The sequence below is a fragment of the Neofelis nebulosa genome, chromosome 5, assembly GCF_028018385.1.
Source record: "Neofelis nebulosa isolate mNeoNeb1 chromosome 5, mNeoNeb1.pri, whole genome shotgun sequence".
Lineage (NCBI taxonomy): Eukaryota > Metazoa > Chordata > Mammalia > Carnivora > Felidae > Neofelis > Neofelis nebulosa.
The window spans coordinates 62689385-62709125 of NC_080786.1; the positions used below are offsets into that span (position 1 = coordinate 62689385).

Genomic DNA, 19741 nt, shown 5'->3' on the forward strand with positions numbered 1-19741 from the left:
TTTCATGTCCTTATCAAAGGCATACCAAAGCATCACGTCTTAATTCTACTTTTCCACGTTTTAAAACATGATCATCATTTGCTGGAGGATAGGAAGAAGGAGAAGCCATGATGCTTTTTGTCAGCACCTTGTAAGCCTATTTTTCCTCTTCATCACAACCTCCTGAAAATAAGGGCTCTTTCTCTGTCTTTATCATGAAGGTGGAACTGCAGTTCTTGAAAACCTTTCCCTGCCTTCTTTTCCAGTGTTTCTCACCTCGCATCAGTCAGAGGAAAGAGTGCCCCCACAGGCCATCATTAACCTGCCAATTCTGTCTCCAAACAAGGAGGACAAGAGCTCACTAATTTGAAGATCAAAAAGCCACTTGTCCATTATATAATTGGAATGAAAGGCAAAATGTTGCCGTTCTGAAGAGCACAGTAATTACTAGCTGTTAATTGCTCTCTCGTGGTGGCTCACTTTTAATTAAAAAGAACAGCTCGTTGCAGACCGATAAGCAATGGTGGAGACCACTGGTTTAATCAACAAAGCAGAAAAATTTGTTTCTGCCACAGCCAACAACAGCTTGAGAAATCTTCAGATGTCCGAGTGAGATTAAAAACTGTCTATTTAGTGCAGTCAGATTTTATTTTAACCAAGGAAATGACTATTTGAAGTCTTCCAATGTGAGTGTCCCTGCCACATCCCCGCTGGTGCCGTGGGGACTAATCACGGGCTAGGGTTGTGATCACTCAAGTAAAGAAATTTAGCGACTTTCCTCTTGACTTCATCATTCTTGGGTAATTGGCCTGTCTGAGGTGAGTATTCATTTTTTGTGTTTTTTTTTTTTTTAAGAAAGTGCTTTAAAGTATGGAAGGCCCACAGACTGTGCACTTAATTACTGTTCATATTTCATGCAGTCAAACTGAATTTCATTTAAAAAGAAAATGATTTACCTATCTTAAAAAAGCCTTACTTATATGCTCTGCTTTTTTTCCCCCCTTCTAGGGGTTTTCTATTTACATGCCAAAAAAAAAATGTATGTAGGGCATCAAAGTTAATTCTGTAAGATGCTTCTCTGTCTTTTCCTCTTTCATCTAATAGCCACAAATGGCAACTACCCTTGGGGATAGGGGATACTCCCTGGAAAGATAATACTGTATTTAGTTAAGAAAGTTCCCTACGTTAAGTGAGGTGATTTGGTCTTCATTTTATTCATGTATCTCCAACTGTGGACAGTATGTATGCAGACCCATACCCCACGCCTCTTTTCTTCTCCTTCTTCTAGGTTATAGTAGTTAAAGAAAGCTATTTGTTTTTAAATTTTGCATGTGTTTCCATTTAGCTGTCCTTCATGGGTCTCAAAATACATTTAAGTCTAGTCTTTTGTCAAGGAGAAAATAACTGCTCTGTTCACTAATCATGAGAAACACATATCTCTTTTTTGTCTGGATTATATAAAAAATGTGTCTCAATCACAATGCCTGTGATACAAACTGTTGGTCATATATCTATTCTATACATTGGGTAAGCATTAGAGTTAGTCATCCTGTACAAAATGGCTTATAACTCAGCTAAAATGGTGCTTCTGAAAGACCTGTCCCCTTGCCAGCCACTAAAGCAAACTTCTCTTTCTCCTAAATTAATAATAGTTTTCAAGATAAATTTATAAGCCAATATCCATGGTGCACACAGATCCAAAAATCCTCAATAAGGTATTAGCAAACGGAATTCGACAATACATTAAAAGGATCATTTACCACAATCAAGTGGGATTTATTCCAGAGATGCAAGGATAGTTCAATATCCACAAATCAATCACATGATACATCACTCTTACAAAATCAGGGATAAAAATCATATGAGTATCTCAATAGAAACAGAAACGCATTTGACAAATTTCAACATCCATTCATGATAAAATCTCTCAACAAAAGTGGGTTTAAAGGAAACATACCTCAACACAATAAAGGCCCTATGTGACAAACCCACAGGTAACATCAAATTCAATGGCAAAAAAATTCAAATTTATCCTTTAAGATCAGGAACAACACAAGGATGTCCACTTTGCCACTTCTACTCAACATAATACTAGAAATCCTAGCCACAGTCATTAGATAATAAATAAATAAATAAATAAATAAATAAATAAATGGCATCCAAATAAGTAAGAAAGAAGCAAAACTGTCACTATTTGCAGATGGCATGATACTACACATAGAAAATCCTAAAGACTCCACCAAAAAAACATTAGAAGTAGTAACCGAATTCAGTAAAGTTGCAGGATACAAAATTAATACTCAGAGATTGATAGCATTTCTATACACTAATAATAAAGTAGTAGAAAAGAAATGTTAAAAAATCCATTTACAATTGCACCAAAAAGAATAAAATACCTAGAAATAAATTTAACCAAGGAGATGAAAAATACTCCATACTCTGAAAAATATAAGCCACTGATGAAAAAAATTAAAGCTAACACTAAGAGATAGAAGATATACTATGCTCATGGATCAGAAAAATTAATATTGTTAAAATGTCCATACTATCCAAAGAAATCTATAGATTAAATGCAATATTTATCAAAATTCCAAAAGCATTTTTCATGGAACTAGAACAAATAATCCTAAAATTTGCATGGAACCACAAAAGACCTTGACTAGCCAAAGCAATCTTGAGAAAGAAGAACAAAGCCAGAGGTATCACAATTCCAGATTTCAAGATACACAACAAAGCTGTAGTAAATAACGCAGTATGGTACTGGCACAAAAACAGACACATGGATCAATGGAATGATGAGAGGATGAAGAGCCCAGAAATAAACTCACATTTATATGGTCAATTAATTTAAAATAAAGGAGACAAGACTATACAATAGGAAAAAGACCGTCTCTTCAATAAATGGTGCTGGGAAAACTAGTTAGCTACACACAAGATAAAACTGGACCATTTTCTTACACCAAAAACAAAAATAAACTCAAAATGAATTAAATGTGAGGCCTGAAACCATGAAACTCCTAACAAAAAAATGTAGGCAGCAATCTCTTAGACATTGCCCTTAATAGTATATTTATGTATATGTCTCCCTGGGCAAAGGAAACAACAAAATTAAACTCTTGGGACTACATAAAAATAAAAAGGTTTTCACACCAAAAGGAACCATCAAAACAAAAAGGCAACCTACCAAGTGGGAGAAGATATTTGCAAATGGTATATTTGATAAGGCATTAATATTCAAACTATATAAACAACTCAACTCAAAAAACAAACAATCCAACTAAAAACCGGGCAAGAAACTGAACAGACATTTTTCCAAAGAAGACACACTGATAGACAACAGACACATGAAAAGATGCTCGACAATGCTAATCACCAAAGAAATGAAAATCAAAATCACAATAAAGTATCACCTCACACTAGCCAGAATGGCTAAAATCAAAAAGTCAAGAAATAACGTGTTGACAAGGATGTGGTAAAAAGGGAACACTCATTCACTTCTAGTAGGAATGTACATTGGTGCAACCACTGTGGAAAACAGTATGAAGATTCCTCAGAAAATTAAAAATAGAAATACTATATGATCTGATAATTCCACTACTCAATATTTATCCAATGAAAACAAAAACACTAATTCAAAAAAGATAAATGTACCCTTATGCTCACTGCAGTGTTAACAATAACCAAGATATGGAAGCAATCTAAGTGTCTATAGATAGATGAATGGAGAAAGAAGATGTGGTATATACACAAACTGGCATATTACCCAGTTATAAAAGATGTTTGAGATCTTGTCATTTGCAACAACATGGATGGACCTAGAGGGTATTATGCTAAATGAAATAAGGCCGATAGAGAAAGACAAATACCATCGTCTTTCACTCATATGTGTAATCCAAAAAAGAAAACAAATGAACAAACAAACAAGCAAACAAAAGCAGATTTATAAATACAGAGAACAAACTGTTCGTTGCCAGAATGGAAGAGGGTGGGGATGGGCAAAATCAGTGAAGGAGATTAAGAGGCACTACAGATCGTAACTACACTTACAGTGGTGAGCATTATATAATGTATAAAATTATCTAATTACTATGTTCTGCACCTGAAATGAATATAACATTGTATATCAACTACACGTAAATAATAAAAATTAAATAAATATATATATACATACATTATTGAGATTCAAAAAAAGATATAACCCACAAACACATATAGGTGAAATGGGCAATTGAATTCAAGGTAATGAAAAAATAACTTCTTTTTCCTCATCTTTTCTTTGAAAACACTGCTGACATCAGGCTGACAGAGGCTGGTACTCTCTACTTGCCTGCATGCCAATCTACTTAGAGAGCCCTCCCTCCTACTAGAGATTCATTAGCTGAGTCCTCAATTAACTTCCCCACATTAAGGTGTCGTCTTTCAGAAAGGAGTAGGAAAGGAAAAGAGAAGTTCTACAGGGCTTTCCCTTACTTTTCTTTTCATCTATATCCAAGAATAAATGGCCTACCATTATGGAAAGAGCAGAATCCGATTTTAGTTTAAATCCCAACTCTATTGTTTCTTAATAAATAGCCATAGGAAAGTTACTTGGTCTCTTAAGTTTCAGTTCAACCTACAGAGACAGTAAGTCTTTTAAGGGACATTTACCCCCCAAAAAGTGAAATAATATTATTTTGAACATAGCAGGTGTTCAGTAAATGATAGCTGCTCCTAAGGAATGTTGAATACTAGTGATATGACACAGATGTTGATTGAAGAAGGGTTCCTCCCCATTCAGCCCTCTATACACCTTGCCAAATACGGCAGGAAGACCTGGAGAAGACCATCCCAGAATTTTTTTCTTGAATATTCCTCCTTTTCACCCACTCTTACACTTCAACCCTGTGTACATGACATTAACTTCAGTAAAATCTGACATGGGGGTGGGGTGGGACGCAGTGAATCGATGAATGGCCCAAAGAGGAATTTGATAATAGATTCACTTTAATAGAAAGGCAGGGAGGGAGGGAAAAAAAAAGAACAAAGAATTATTTTCTGAAGTTTAAGTTCCTAAAAATTTTTCTCAGGTTGTTAATGAGCAGAAGAACACACACACACACACACACACACACACACACACACACACACACACACACACATTTTGCCTAACAACCATTACCACACCTGTCAATCCTATAAATAAGTTTGGTGATTTTATTTAAGATACACCTGAGGGGAAACTATTCCTATAAACAACACCATCCTCTGATTTAAGAAAGCCATGCAACTTTAAAAAAAAAAAAAAGAATAGTGAAATTAAATTATTTTTTCCTAAAAACTTTCTAAAGTATATATTCAAGGTTGTTGCCTTTTTGATATAATACTCCTCTCTGACCATTGTACTGCGAACTATTTTATGGCTTCTTTTATTTCTCATTGATAATCAGGAAACTTTAAAAACTATTACTGAACCCAGTGAAAACCTTAATGCCTTAGTGAAGGTCTTACTTTTAGTTACCAAATGAACTTGAACCTATAGTCATCCAGCCTATATACAGTCATGGAAACACCAAGTTATGAAGCTGAAAGAGTCTTATGCAAATATAGGCCTTTAAAAGTTACCAAATAAAATACAAATCATCACTAAATGCCACACTCTGAAAAATACCAAAGCGAACTTCTACTAATGTGCCTGAGGACTTCATCTCCCCCCAAAAGGCTGAGTAGCAGAGAGTCACTTATGTAAGAATTGAATTTTGTACTAAAAAACGAATGGCCCATTTGTGAGAAGCAATTCTGGCGATTTGTCAGATTTGTCCTTTGGTGTCTGGCTTATTTCACTTAGCATAATATGCATGTATCAGGATTTCATTCTTTCTTAACGCTGAATGACATTCCACTGTATGCATATACCACATTTTGTTTATTCATTCACCTGTTGATGGGCATTTAGGTTTTTTCCACCTTTTAGCTGTTGGTAGTAAGGCGGCTATGAACATTGGTGTACAAGTATTTATTTGCATCGCAGCCTGTTGGCATGGGGCTCACGTGCCCTGGTTAGAAAGTTAGGAAGACAGGTATGACATCTCTTGACTCAGTTTGTACCATATCAACAACCACAAGATGCTCAACAAATATCTTCTAATAACAGAAATCAGATTCAGCCTCTTTGGGTCAATTACATGTTAAGCCTAAATCCTCTTATAGGCTGCAGGCAATCTCTGACACGTGCATTGTGCTAGTTAAGGGCAAAAGCCAAACAATGTGTTTATGCACAGGCTTTTCGGAACACTCATCTTCCCGTGTCTACTCACGCATTCAGACCAGCAAGCCCAGGGAGGCTGTAGCCAATTCTGCTCACAGTGAACTTCTGCAGTCACTTCATGCTTGGAATGTGGAGGGGGAGCCTTTTTTTTCCTACTTCCTGTTTCTAATTTTCAGGCAGCACCTGTCACCAACAGTCTTGACTTTCACAGTTTTCTTTTGAGTCTCTTTGCTTTTTTTCTCATACTTGTTCTAAGGTTTATCAGAGGAAACACTTGCCCTCCCAAGGATGGCCTCCATGCTGTGACAGATTAATCCAAGTTGAGTGAACTTCCTTCAGACAGAGGACACTAATTATTATGAAGGCACTTAGAACACAATGCGAGCTGACATCTGACAGACCATTCCCTGCCAGCTCTGCATTGTCTTAATGTCAGACCCTGTCAGTTCCCAGCCTTAATTACATCCTGTTTACAAACATTAGGCCTGACTTCAGATGAAGCCTTAACAAAGGTTGACAAAGGTCAGGGTCACATCGCAAGGATGTTATCTGTCTGTACTCTCCTCCTGATAAACCAGAGGTAGAGGGCTGATTTGGGAGATAGCTTTCAGAGCAGAAAAATGCACTGTGGTCACTGGAATATCTAATCTCTGCGGACACATTTTCATCCAATCTAAGCACTGTGGCAGGGACCGAGGGCCAAATTTAGAGGACCAACTTGGTGCTGCTTGTTATCTGAAATCCCCTGAGGGCAGACATGGCAAGTGTTGGGAAAAACCTTCAGCAGGAAGGCAGTAGTCACCCTTTGCCACTGAATCAAGAAAAACAAATTCAAGAGTTAAAAAATGGAACCCACTTAAAAAGAGCAAAAGTAGCAAAGTAGCAAAATTTCTAAAGCAAAACACTCTTTAGATTCATTTTACATATTAGATTGGTAGGTACCTATCACATCAGACTTTTATTCAAAGCAATCAGATCAGACCTGGACATTTTTGAACTTCAATAGTTAAACAGTAATTAATATAATACCTCATCAATTTTTTCAGGCTATGGCCTTAGTGATCAGCCATCAATCTCTATATTTTATAAATGGGAAGACAACGGCCCAATGTGATCGAATTATTTAACATAATTAGATCTTACTGCACACTGATTGCTAGAATCTCCCACACCTAGTCTAGGGTTTTTTGGAAGCAAACACTTTTTTTTTTTTTTTTTTAGTATTCTTACTGAGTCTGGCATCTAATACCAGATGTGTGTTTAACAACTTATTCATTTTGTACCTTCAGCCTTCTTTCCTCAAGAACTAAAGAACTTACATTCTTTTTATCTTAGGTTCCTATCTTCCAACACAGAAATGGCTTTAAATGTTCTTCTCTGGAAGCACTCCTCTAAGTCTTGAAATTCCCTCTAAGTCTTGAAATAACGCACATGCAAGCACTCCACAGATCACTTCTATAGTTGCTTGGGTGCCCATTGGTTCTTCCACATTATCAAGACTTTTACTGTGCTAGGTCTAGATCATTTTCTCACCTGAGTCCAGGGAGCTGCATTCTGTTCAACAGGCTTACTCCACAAATGTATACCTTGTAGAGATAAGTTCCAGTTGTATTTCTAGCAACTTTGTCATAATTGGTTTTTTAGATCATCATTGTTTTGTAGAAACAGCCTCCTGTTGTCTCTAGCTCCTCCCTTGTCACCGACCCTGCCCTGCCACACCCACGCCCGAGGCCACGAAGACTCACTTTCAGGCCTACTGCCTAATCACTCTCCCAAGAACCTCAGTTGGCCTTAGAGTGTCCATTTCTTGCTACTATGAATTTCTTAGGCTTATAAGCCTCTTCACCTCTTTTCCTCCTCATCTCTGTTGGAGGCATCCACAGCAAGAGTGCCAACTCCAACACCGTAAGTCTAAGAATGAATCATTTCTAGGGTCTTGCTCCCAGCCCTCCCATTTTGGACAGAAGAAACACCATTCTCTTGATCCCTGATTTTTCTTCTGAGAGTTCTTCTCAGTCCTACCTGCTTCCCTGTAGTAAGGAACCATGTCTTGTGAACTGCTTTGTCCAAAATACCTGCCACAGTACCTCAAACTTAGTAGGTGCTTATTCATATCTGATGCATGGATAAAGGAGCAAAATGAAAGAACCAATGAATGAACAGACAAACTGGGTGAAATCACTGAGTCTTGTGAATTCTTTCTCCACACCACCCCAGCTCTTCCTTTTCATTTCCCCCTTCACAGCCATCGCCATTTTCAAAGCTTCTGTCACCAGGAGTGTGAAATACTACAACCATGGTTGATTTGACTGCCTTAGTTTCTCCATCTAATCCCTCCTAACCATGGCTGGACACGGATAGTAGTCCTGTACAAAAACTGGTGCCTCAGTATTGCCTAAAAAACGGACTCCTTGCAACAATCCTATTGAATATTCTAATTTGCTATATAAATATGTCAAGGAGCTCTAGGCCCAGGTCCAACTTCTGCCAAGAGTGACTTATTTTGTTCCCCCAGGATGACAATGAAATGCTGTTAACTATCCTTTGACTACGATCCTCTGAACAGGTGTGCGCCCCATAACATTCTGTGGTCTAGACCAGATTTCCCAGCTTACAGGAGATTATGTCATTTGGGACTGAATCCAAGACTTGGCTTAAATAAAGATGTATTACTGCCTTGCTGCTCATGCAACGACCGCATGCACAGAGTAAAGGCAGATGAATCTGCCCATCAAATGTAATATGGAGCTCTCTGACGACAAACTTGACTTACGGTAGTAAAATTGAGGTTACAGTGAAATTGAACTAAAATCCCTAGGTGTTATACTACTTTAACTTGTTTCACTCATTGTGATGAGCTACATAGTTCAGCAGGTGGTAGTTACCGAAGGTTAAAAACATTGTATCCTAAGACATTTTCATTGTAGAGCTGTAAATTTTGTGTTTGTTATGTCTGCCAGCTAGTGGCTGGAATGCCTAGTAGGAATTTCTATCAATTAGCAGAGGGAATAACTGTGGGGTCGGGGCAGGCAGGAGAGAGGGAGGAGGGCCAAGGGGAAAAAGAATGAAAGAATGAATTCTTTCCTATAAAACCTTGAGGAATTGTGATAAAGCTGGCCTGTTTGTGTGCATTACATACACATTTCAGTGCTAAGTACAGTTTAAAGATGGACAATAATCATCTGTTATCGGGGTTCCACTGACACATTAATGGTTCTATTTGTAAGTCTTAAGACGAGATCAATAATCAGGAGCTTTAAAAACATCAGGCACACCTGCAACTTCTTCCCACCACTTAAAAATAACCGCCTGCTCTTTTTTCAGGGGGGTGTTCTCCGTCCATTGCATTTGTAATGTCAGTCAGATGCACAACCCGCTCTCCCCTCAGAATTGGGTTACAGCCAGTGGCTAACGCCTCCGGAAATACAGACCTAATATTTCACAATAGCTCTACAAGGGTCTGCAACCGCATGCTTTACTAACCCAAACAAGAAAATCTAATTTTAGAGGGAAAAGAGCTGAGAGGGTCATAAGGAAACCATGTCAGTAATCTAGTACATACCTTTATATGTGTGCGAAAGTTCAGTGCTTAAGTGAACTCCCAAATTCCTAGTGCACTCACAATAAGCTGTTTAATTCAACTACAAGGAATCTTACCACAGGATTTCATAAAATGCAACTTTTCCAAACAGGAAAAGAGACCCAAACACAACCGAAAATTCTATAACTCTTAAGCACAGACTCAAAGAAAAGATATCATTTTACAGAATAATTTAGCTTGCCAAGCTGTTTCTACCTTATTCGGTGGCGAATGGTTGGGGACAGGGGAGGAACTAAAAAGTCTGACATGCAAGCGGTCCAGAGACTGTGGAAGCAGAGGCTGCGAGGGTGCAGAATTAAACAGGAACACTCAGTGCCCACTAAGAGATGATCAGGAGGGCTAGAGAATCAATTTTGCCCACACTGACCACTGGAACCTGGAGTGCCAAAAATCCTTCCTCTCATTCAGGTTTCTGCACCCAAAGCAATATAATTGTTAATGTAAAACAACGCTAGATTTGATTGTACAGATGCACCATGTGTAGGATAGGACCAGGTGCCACCTTCGTTCTATCCTCGGCACCTCGAACAACATCCAGCATGAGGCCAATGCTCAGTCAATGTACATGGGACGCATGAATGGATGAGAGAATGCAGCAAAGGCTTGAATATTATCTTGGTGCCCCCTATGCGTGATCCTTTAAAGCAATCCCTTTAAAATATCTAAGAGCCAGTATATTTGTAAATCAACTTTTCCATACCCCACAATTCAATTCAGGAAGCAAATGGAAATGAGGAATATAATTTGCTATCTCACTGGTAAGCAATCATAATCCCAATACAAACAGTGATGGATAATTCTGTCTTTGAAAAACAAGAACAGGGCTGTCCAGAGCAGCTCCACTCACACCCCACAACTGGGCAACCAGTCACACCTTCTGAGCATGACAGGAGGAGGCTCAAGTAGAGCTCCTGCCCAAAAGATTCAGCCTCACCTTCATTCCACCATGGCGGCAGCCCTCCCACGGGCCTTTGAGTGGAAGGAAAAAGAGAGGGATCTGCTAGGAGTTTGTGCCATAGGCCAGACTCTTAAGAACAACATTAGCTATGCTCCTGTGACAATCCAACTCACTCCCTCCATATGTCTGCCCATGTTTCTGAGCAGCTGGGAGCTGGCCAACTCCCAGAGGGCCGGCAGCCTAGGCAAATAACAGTCATCCCTGACTGATACAAAGTAGATATTCAGTACAGTCTTATAAAGTAAATATTAACATCACAATTTTATGGGAGAGAAAGTTAAGGCTAATTTATTTAGCAGGTGATAGACGGGATATGAACCTCAGTTTGACTCTAAAACGTGAGATTTTTTTCACCACGTTGCTCTGCTTTAAGAGTCCTTTTGTTAAGTTCATACTCCAAATGAGAATATAGTTACATAAAGAGGCACTCTCTCCCGTAGTTAAACTAAGCATCATTTTTAGCTAAAATCCTTTGTATATAATGGCCTAATAATTTAAGCCCAATACCTTAAAGTTTGAAAAAACTGCAATATCACAAAGTAACAAACATCATAGAAGTCGTTCATTCTGCCATATACTAAAGAGGGAACCTTCTTTGTAAGACTATCTTACAAGCTTTACTTGTACTTGTGAAAATAAATATATCATATTAGCACTACTAGTATTTTTCCGCTGGAAGAGTTCAAAGCATTTTTCAAATGCCAATTTTGGTATCTGCTTGAGGGAAAAAAAGGCTTTAATATTATAGACAAACTCTAGGAGGTATCTCTTAAATAATTTAACTTCCTTCTTCACAAAAGAATGTAGGCATCTCAAGATAAAACACACATCAACACTAAAACTATTCAAGTTGAAGCCCAAAATTCATGGAGAAGTACAAAAAACAAACAAGCTTAATATGGCTGCTGCCATTTGAGCACTGAATTTAGTGTTCAGCTTCTTGAAAAACAAGGTGAAAAGAAAAAAAAAATGGGTTATGTTTAATTCTCCTTATCCAAGAAGAGGGCTTTCTGTGGATTATAGTTTAAGAAACTCTGAAAAAAGATTCTACCACTAGTTTACAGAAAATACACAGAAACTTTCATGTGGCTTAAACTAACTCTTGACAAAGGCTAAAGTAACATCATCTAAAAAAGTTTAATTTGTTTCAGATGCAACTCTACTTTCCTTCTACGTGGATCATATCTGATTTTTACACTAATGAATAGTAGACTTAACTTCTTCTATCTCTTTTTTTAAGATCTTGTAGTCTGTACATTTTCAGGATTGAAGTCCATCTTTTTTTAAGGTAACATCTACAGACCATTTCCTATGCAAGCTTATCCCAGCACTCAGCATGCATTCTCTTGACTGAGACTTATGGCTTTCAGAGATCTTACCCTCTGTGTCAGAACCATAAGCAGGAGGTCCAGGAGTCCAGCCCAGGTTTGTCTGATTCCAGAACCAAGCTCTTAATCATTATGCCACAAATCCTCTTCCATCATCTGTTTACCATAAGGGGGTGCAATATTTTTATCTGTATTTCCAAAGTCAGGTAGATAAGAGCATCTTCCTAGGAAATTAATATTTTCCTTAGGTCAATTCTTTAAGGGTAGACTCACAAAGGAAATCTGGACATTAGTTGCTTTTGATCAGATAAAGGGTTTGAAATCATAACCTGGATTTTCTTTTAAACCTAAGCAACAACAGATGATAAATATTGCAACGTGTAGTTAAATGAAAAGGGTCTATATGGATGGTAGGAAGTTATTTGCTTCATGGAATAAGCAATAGAAACTTTCTCTTCAGGGCACCAATCAACTCAAATTCAGTTGAAAGTAAGCAATTGTCATCACGGATAATGTTCTAGATGAAATCAGTTACTGGTCAAAGCGAACACCTAAAATACCAAGAACCACACTACAAAAACCCAGGAGTAATTATCACTCATCATTGCCCTGGCAAGAAGCTCCAGGGAGACCAAGGACTGAATGAGTAAAGGGACCACTATCACCTCTTAAATCTTGGCCGACTATTTCCAGATGAGCTATTTGGCGTAGTGAGGAAATGGAGCTCAGAAATCTTGCCCAGATGTTGGATTTCAGCTAGAAATTACCAATCATTTGGTTCATGAACCTTTAGTTTCATTTATAAAGCAATGGATGTATCTAAGCATTCTAATTTTGCAACTACTTTCAAGCAGATTTATCTTTGAATTTTGTGAAGACTTACCCAATATATGTCTAAGCATGTAGACATTTTCAGTTATGAGGGGGGAGAAAAGAAGATATTGCTAATTTGTCCCAGGTCAGTTATCAAGGGGAGGAAGTGTCCTCTTGGGCCTATACACATAAACTCTTTCTCTGTCTTCAAATCAGCCTAAAATACCCTCCAAACCCCAAAGTTTTTCAAAAATATGTAGACAAAAATATCTACAGTTACTGCTATTTTCAAAAATTACAGTAAAAGAACACCTAAGCCACAAGTGATGGAAACTGTTTCTCATAAAGACATTCCCAAAACAATGAGAGCCCAACGTGAGCCCAAGGGTTTCCATCCATGGATTCAGTCAAGCTCTGTGCCAGGTACTAGGGATTGAACAATGAAAAACACCAAAATAGCCGTTGTCCTCAAGGAGTTTATATTCCAACAGAGAAGAAAGACACTGACCATCAAATCATGCATAGCTATTTAATTAAAACTGTGTTAAGAAAACAGCTAACAAGTGAAGCTTTGGTGCCCTCCAATTTAATTTAAAGGAGCCTAGATTCCTGATGGGGTGAGGGGAGAAACAATAAGATGTCTATTATCCAAAAGCACCCCCAAAAGAATGCTTTTGAAAATAAACCTTAGAAGCATTTTTCCTGGAATTCTGGACCTAACCCTCCAATCCTGGCAACTGGATTCATTGTTGAGTCTGGTCACTAAGTTGAAATAGCAAACTAGCCCCATAAATTCAAATCCCCGGATATATAGATACATATGTACTATATATTTTACTCTCTACTGTTTTTTTTTTCCTTGCCAGATTCACATTTTATAGGCATCCTCATAGCAACTCTGGGAATGGTTCCATCTTAACTTGACAGCCAAAGCGACAAAATCTTGACTTTCTTTCCGTTTCCTTTCTACAACTAATAATTTTTTTTTAATAAATAAGAACACTTCTCTCAGGGTTGAATCAAATCAAGGCTCATCTTAAAAAGAAAAGTAGAAAAATGTTTGTCTAGTTTTAAAAACAACTGCTATGATCTAACCTGAATTTTAAAATCAGAGAATCAAATGATGCTACACTTTGGTTAAATCTTAGAATGTATCTCATCCAGCCCTTCATTTTACAGATGAAGAAACTGATATGTGCTATTGATTTGTGAGAGCCTCAATCAGTTAACCCTTGAGACACTGAATGTAGTACATTTCAAAGGCACATGAACTTCGACAAAGAACCACAAGAAGAATGGAAACCATCTAAATACACCAAATTGCAAAAGCACAGCTGTATATAGTCACAACCATATTAACTGGTAAATCACTACTCTTCAGTGCCAGGGATACAAAGTAGTTCTACGCAGAAAGCAGTGTGGTTGTGATACCAACAGAAACACCCAATTCAGTGCCTGGCTCTGAGCAGAGACTCCACTTTTATTAAGAGACCATCATAAGGAAAGATGGGGAAGGGAAGAGAGAACCAGCATGGCTTCTTGCCCCAACAAACACCTGCTGAATTAGATGAAAAATACCCTAAGGCTACTTGGATTTTGAAAAGCAAAAGTTTGGGAAAACTACTCTGCCCATTTTTTTTTTCTGTTGCTCACTGACGTAGACACTTAGGATTTTTGACTGCTCAGTATCCACTCTGTCTTTTCAGTAATAGCTGCTGTTTCCCTCTCCCACTCATAGATCTGTTGCTCAGCTGGGGTCTTTCACACCAGACTCCAAAATAGAGCACATGACCCAGGCATGGCCAATAGGATCATTTCATCCCTTGGCTAGAGTGATTGGTTTCAGGTGAGGCATGTGACCCAAGCCAAAGCATTTATAGGGAAAAGTGGGAAAGAGAAGAGTTTTTCTTGTTACTAGCTGAGAGGTTCCTGAAACCACAATAAGAAAGGAGACAACCTGAGAATGAAGCCAACATAGAGGAAAGCAGAAGAGAGATGGAAAGAGTCTGAGCCATGATGACATTGTTGAATCCCTGGGCTTAGCACCTGCCCTCAACTTTTCAGTTACCTGCTCCAGCAAAATCTTTGTCTTTATTTTCTTTTTTAAGCAAACTGAAATTGAATTTTTATCTTTTGCAAACACAAGTGTCCAGACCAATAAACTCATCATCCCTACCTTGTACCCTTCCCGATCTCCTCTTCGTTGGCCTTCCTGTACAGTGAAATGGTCACCAGGAGGCCTGAGTTCTGATCCTGGGTCCCACTTCCTAGAGCCACAATCTCTCTAAGACTCAATTTCCTACAAAAAGGGGGTGGAGGCTGTATCTCCCTATCTAACAATGTTAAGACAAATCTTATCTTGAAGTTTTGAGACCCAAGACAAGTCATTAATACAAAAGCACTCTGGTAAGTATATAATGTTTTCAAACATAAAACTTCATTATTTGATAAAAATTCTAGAATTCTCTCATTCTTCATTTTGGTTCCCCTGTTGCCCTTCTTCCATTTTGTTAAACAAAAACATGGGTCACCATCTAAAAGGTTTGTATTGGGCAATTGTCCAGCCATTTCCATAAAAATTTTAAATCTTAATTTAAAAAATTAATTAAAAATATGTAGAAAAGTATGGGAATGCAAGCTGGTGCAGCCACTCTGGAAAACAGTATGGAGTTTCCTCAAAAAACTAAAAATAGAACTACCTTATGGCCCAGCAATTGCACTACTAGGCATTTATCCAAGGGATACAGGTGTGCTGTTTCGAAGGGACACATACACCCCAATGTTTACAGCAGCGCTATCAACAATAGCCAAAGTATGGAAAGAGCCCAAATGTCCACTGATGGATGAATGGATAAAGAAGATGTGATACACACACACACACACACTGGAGTATTACTCGGCAATCAAAAAGAATAAAATCTTGCCATTTGCAACTACGTGGTTGGAACTGGAGGGTATTAGTGAAGGAACTGGAGGGTATAAGTGAAATTAGCCAGTCAGAGAAAAGACAAAAATCATATGACTTCACTCATATGAGGACTTTAAGAAACAAAACAGATGAACATAAGGGAAGGGAAACAAAAATAATATAAAAACAGGGAGGGGGACAAAACAGAAAAGATTCATAAATATGGAGAACAAACTAAGGGTTATGGGAGGGGTTGTGGGAGGGGGGATGCGCTAAATGGGTAAGGGACACTAAGGAATCTACTCCTGAAATCATTGTTGCACTATATGCTAATTAATTTGGATGTAAATTTCAAAAAAAATAAAAAATAAAACAAGTTAAAAAATTTAAGTGATATTAAAAAATATGTAGAAAAGTAGGAGTTTAGTGGCATAGATGTCCAGCAAGATAAATTTAAAATTGCAGCTCTATACCTAACCAAGCTGTGTGTCTCTGGCCAAGATATTTAATCTCTCTGAGCCTCAATTTACTGTATGTTCAGCAGGGATAAAATCACCCAACTTTTTGGATTGTGAGAAATAAAGCATATACAGAGGGTCTGACAATAGGTGAAGTTCCATAAATGGAAGGGATAATATTGGTCATTGTTATGTATTATTAAGAATCACAGAGACCATAGGGTTAAGTTTAAAAGGTATATGGGGGGCGCCTGGGTGGCGCAGTCGGTTAAGCGTCCGACTTCAGCCAGGTCACGATCTCGCGGTCTGTGAGTTCGAGCCCCGCGTCAGGCTCTGGGCCGATGGCTCGGAGCCTGGAGCCTGTTTCCGATTCTGTGTCTCCCTCTCTCTCTGCCCCTCCCCCGTTCATGCTCTGTCTCTCTCTGTCCCAAAAATAAATTAAAAATGTTGAAAAAAAAAAAATTTAAAAAAAAAAAAAATAAAAGGTATATGGGGCTAGAAGGATGATACAGGGGACCAGAGATCACTATGACAGGAAAGATTTAGTGAGGTCTAGGCTGGTTGGGTCCAGAGTCCTTGAGTCAGAGGGTAAAAAAATAGCAGTACTACTCTTTGTTCATAATGTATATTTTGCCTACTCCCCTCATATTTTTTGAGACACTGGACTTTGAGATCCTCAAGCTCAGGGTATGTGTCTTGATTATTTTTGTACGTCTGACCTTTAAGAAGTACTTTGTGAATGCCCACTGTGATTTGAACATGATAATCTCTTGTCCTAAAGGAAGGGTTGCCTCCACTTTTTGCTGTCCATTTCCAAGAATAAGAAAACCAGGGGCGCCTGGGTGGCACAGTCGGTTAAGCGTCCGACTTCAGCCAGGTCACCATCTCGCAGTCCGTGAGTTCGAGCCCCGCGTCGGGCTCTGGGCTGATGGCTCGGAGCCTGGAGCCTGTTTCCGATTCTGTGTCTCCCTCTCTCTCTGCCCCTCCCCCGTTCATGCTCTGTCTCTCTCTGTCCCAAAAATAAATAAAAAAAAAAAAAAAAAAACGTTGAAAAAAGAAAACCAAAGCCCACGAGCATATTATTTTTCACTGAAGAGTGACCTGTGAGTCTTTGTGTGATTAAGTTTGTCTCCCAAAATGTTCTCACATATCTCCAGCACTCCTCGTGTCTCCAGTAGTATGGAGATTAATGCTCTGGGAGGTGTGGTTCAGACCAGTGTAGCATTGGCATCACCTGGGAGGTTGTTAGAGCTGCAAATCCTCAGGCCCTTTCCCAGACCGACTGAATCAGAAACTCTCTGGGTGAGACCCAGGAATCTGGGTTTCAGCTAGAGCCCCAGGGATTTCGATACACACTAAAATTTGAGAACCACTGCACCACACAGAATCTAGTATCTTTGTTTTTAAAAAGGCATGTGAGTAAAGTTTTAGCATGACCATGTTGAAGGGCAAGTGGAAATTACAGTTACAACCTAACTCAATGATTCATCTTCATTTTTATTCTTCTTGTGGCTAACTTATTAAAAAATATTTGCGGGGCGCCTGGGTGGCTCAGTCAGTTGAGCGGCCGACTTCGGCTCAGGTCACGATCTCGCGGTCCGTGAGTTCGAGCCCTATGTCGGGCTCTGTGCTGATAGCTCAGAGCCTGGAGCCTGTTTCAGATTCTGTGTCTCCCTCTCTCTGACCCTCCCCCGCTCATGCTCTGTCTCTCTCTGTCTCAAAAATAAATAAATGTTAAAAAAAAATTTTTTTTAATAAAATAAATAAATAAATAAATAAATAAATAAAATATTTGCTAAATATACACAATGCAAAGATGAGTAAGATTACACTCTGTACCTTAACAACTTTAGTTTCTTTTCTTAAGGGACGAGGGTCAGCTGCAGGTAGGGCCACCACATTCCACATGGCAGTCAGAACTATAGATTGTCCTCTGGAGGGTATGTGGAGTTCATAAGAATTCTGCATCTTTATCAGGCCCATTTTTGATATTATGATAGACTGAGTAGCCATCTGCCATGATTTACAGGGGTCAAACCTACTGCTCCAAAGTACAATAGCCAATGTGTGCTAGGAACCCTAGAAAAGTCCTAGAATCAGGTCCTTCTAGACTCTCCTGGCATCTTAGTCCTGGGCATTTACAGATCACATGTGATCATATCAATGTGAATGCAAGAAGAAAAAGGTACGGCAATAATATAAAGTATAGATGCAGTTGGTATAAACCATTGTGGCAAAAGAAATTTAAAAAGAAAGCTTAGATAATGTAATCAATCTTCTTCTGATACGTTTGACAACTACCTAGACTTCGCCAGATTTTATTAGAGCTCTGAAATAGTGAGTGTTTTTAGTAATTGAAGTACACAAATTACCCTACTCTTTTATGTACTTGTAAAGATCCAGTATTTAGTGCCAGAGCCAGCATTTGAAGATTTAAATGTAGAGAACCTTGATTAGCTGCAAGGCTTTTCCAGCATAACTGATGTCAGGAGACAAGTATAACATCATATTACAGATAATTTTTTAAGTGGTCATCACTTTGAAAAATTAACATTAGAATCGGCCTAGCTGAGCTCTTTTATCTTTTTTTAACAGATAATTAACAAACAAAATTTGACAGTAAAACTACTAAGTAGAAAGACATCCAAAAGCAATCTTCCCTTCCAGACAGGCCCAGGCAAGACCCCAGCAGGGACCACACAAACACCTGGGTGCTGGGTCCTGGAGAATGCCTCTATCCTCTAAAGATAGGTCTTGCCCTTTCTCTAAATTTCACAACCTGGTTTTGAGGGATAGGAGGAAAAATAATCCTCAAGAAGGATCAGTGTATAGCAATGGCATTCCAATGGAAATTTACCATCAACACTCACCAGTGCAGATAATCCCCTTCTGCCCTAAGGGAGACTATCTCCCTCTAAAGAGAAGGGAGAATCAGGCTTAATTTGCCCTTTTGCAGACCAGATACTGAGTGCTGTACTACAAATTTGCGTAATGGAAGACCAAATACTTGCAGCCACCGCACTGGGCTAAGTACTTCCTTAGCCATTAAGCTGGAAGCTTGAAGGTCCCCCACATGCCTACTCCCAGCTTCTTTAGTCTGTTATCTACACAGTGTAAGAAAATATTCCGGCCAGAACTCTTTTTTTTTTTTTTTTTTTTTTAATTTGTTTAATGTTTACTTACTTCTGAGAGACAGAGAGAGACAGAGTTCGAGCAGGGGAGGGGCACAGAGACAGAGGGACATACAGAAACCAAAGCAGGCTCCAGGCTCTGAGCTGTCAGCATAGAGCCCAACGCGGGACTCAAACTCATGAGCTTCGAGATCGCGACCTGAGTGGAAGTTGAAGGTTCAACCGGCTGAGCCACCCAGGCGCCCAATTCCAGCCACACCTCTTAAGGAAGATTGTCAGATTAGCAAATAAAAATGCAAGGCCCCCAGTCAAATTTGAATC

The 19741-nt window shown here is 38.8% G+C and overlaps 1 protein-coding gene across 7 annotated transcripts in view; it reads right to left on the minus strand.

Annotated features, from left to right (window-relative positions):
* Window positions 1-19741, minus strand: part of MECOM (MDS1 and EVI1 complex locus) — a 562843-nt gene that overhangs the window by 402114 nt on the left and 140988 nt on the right. The window lies entirely within an intron of this gene.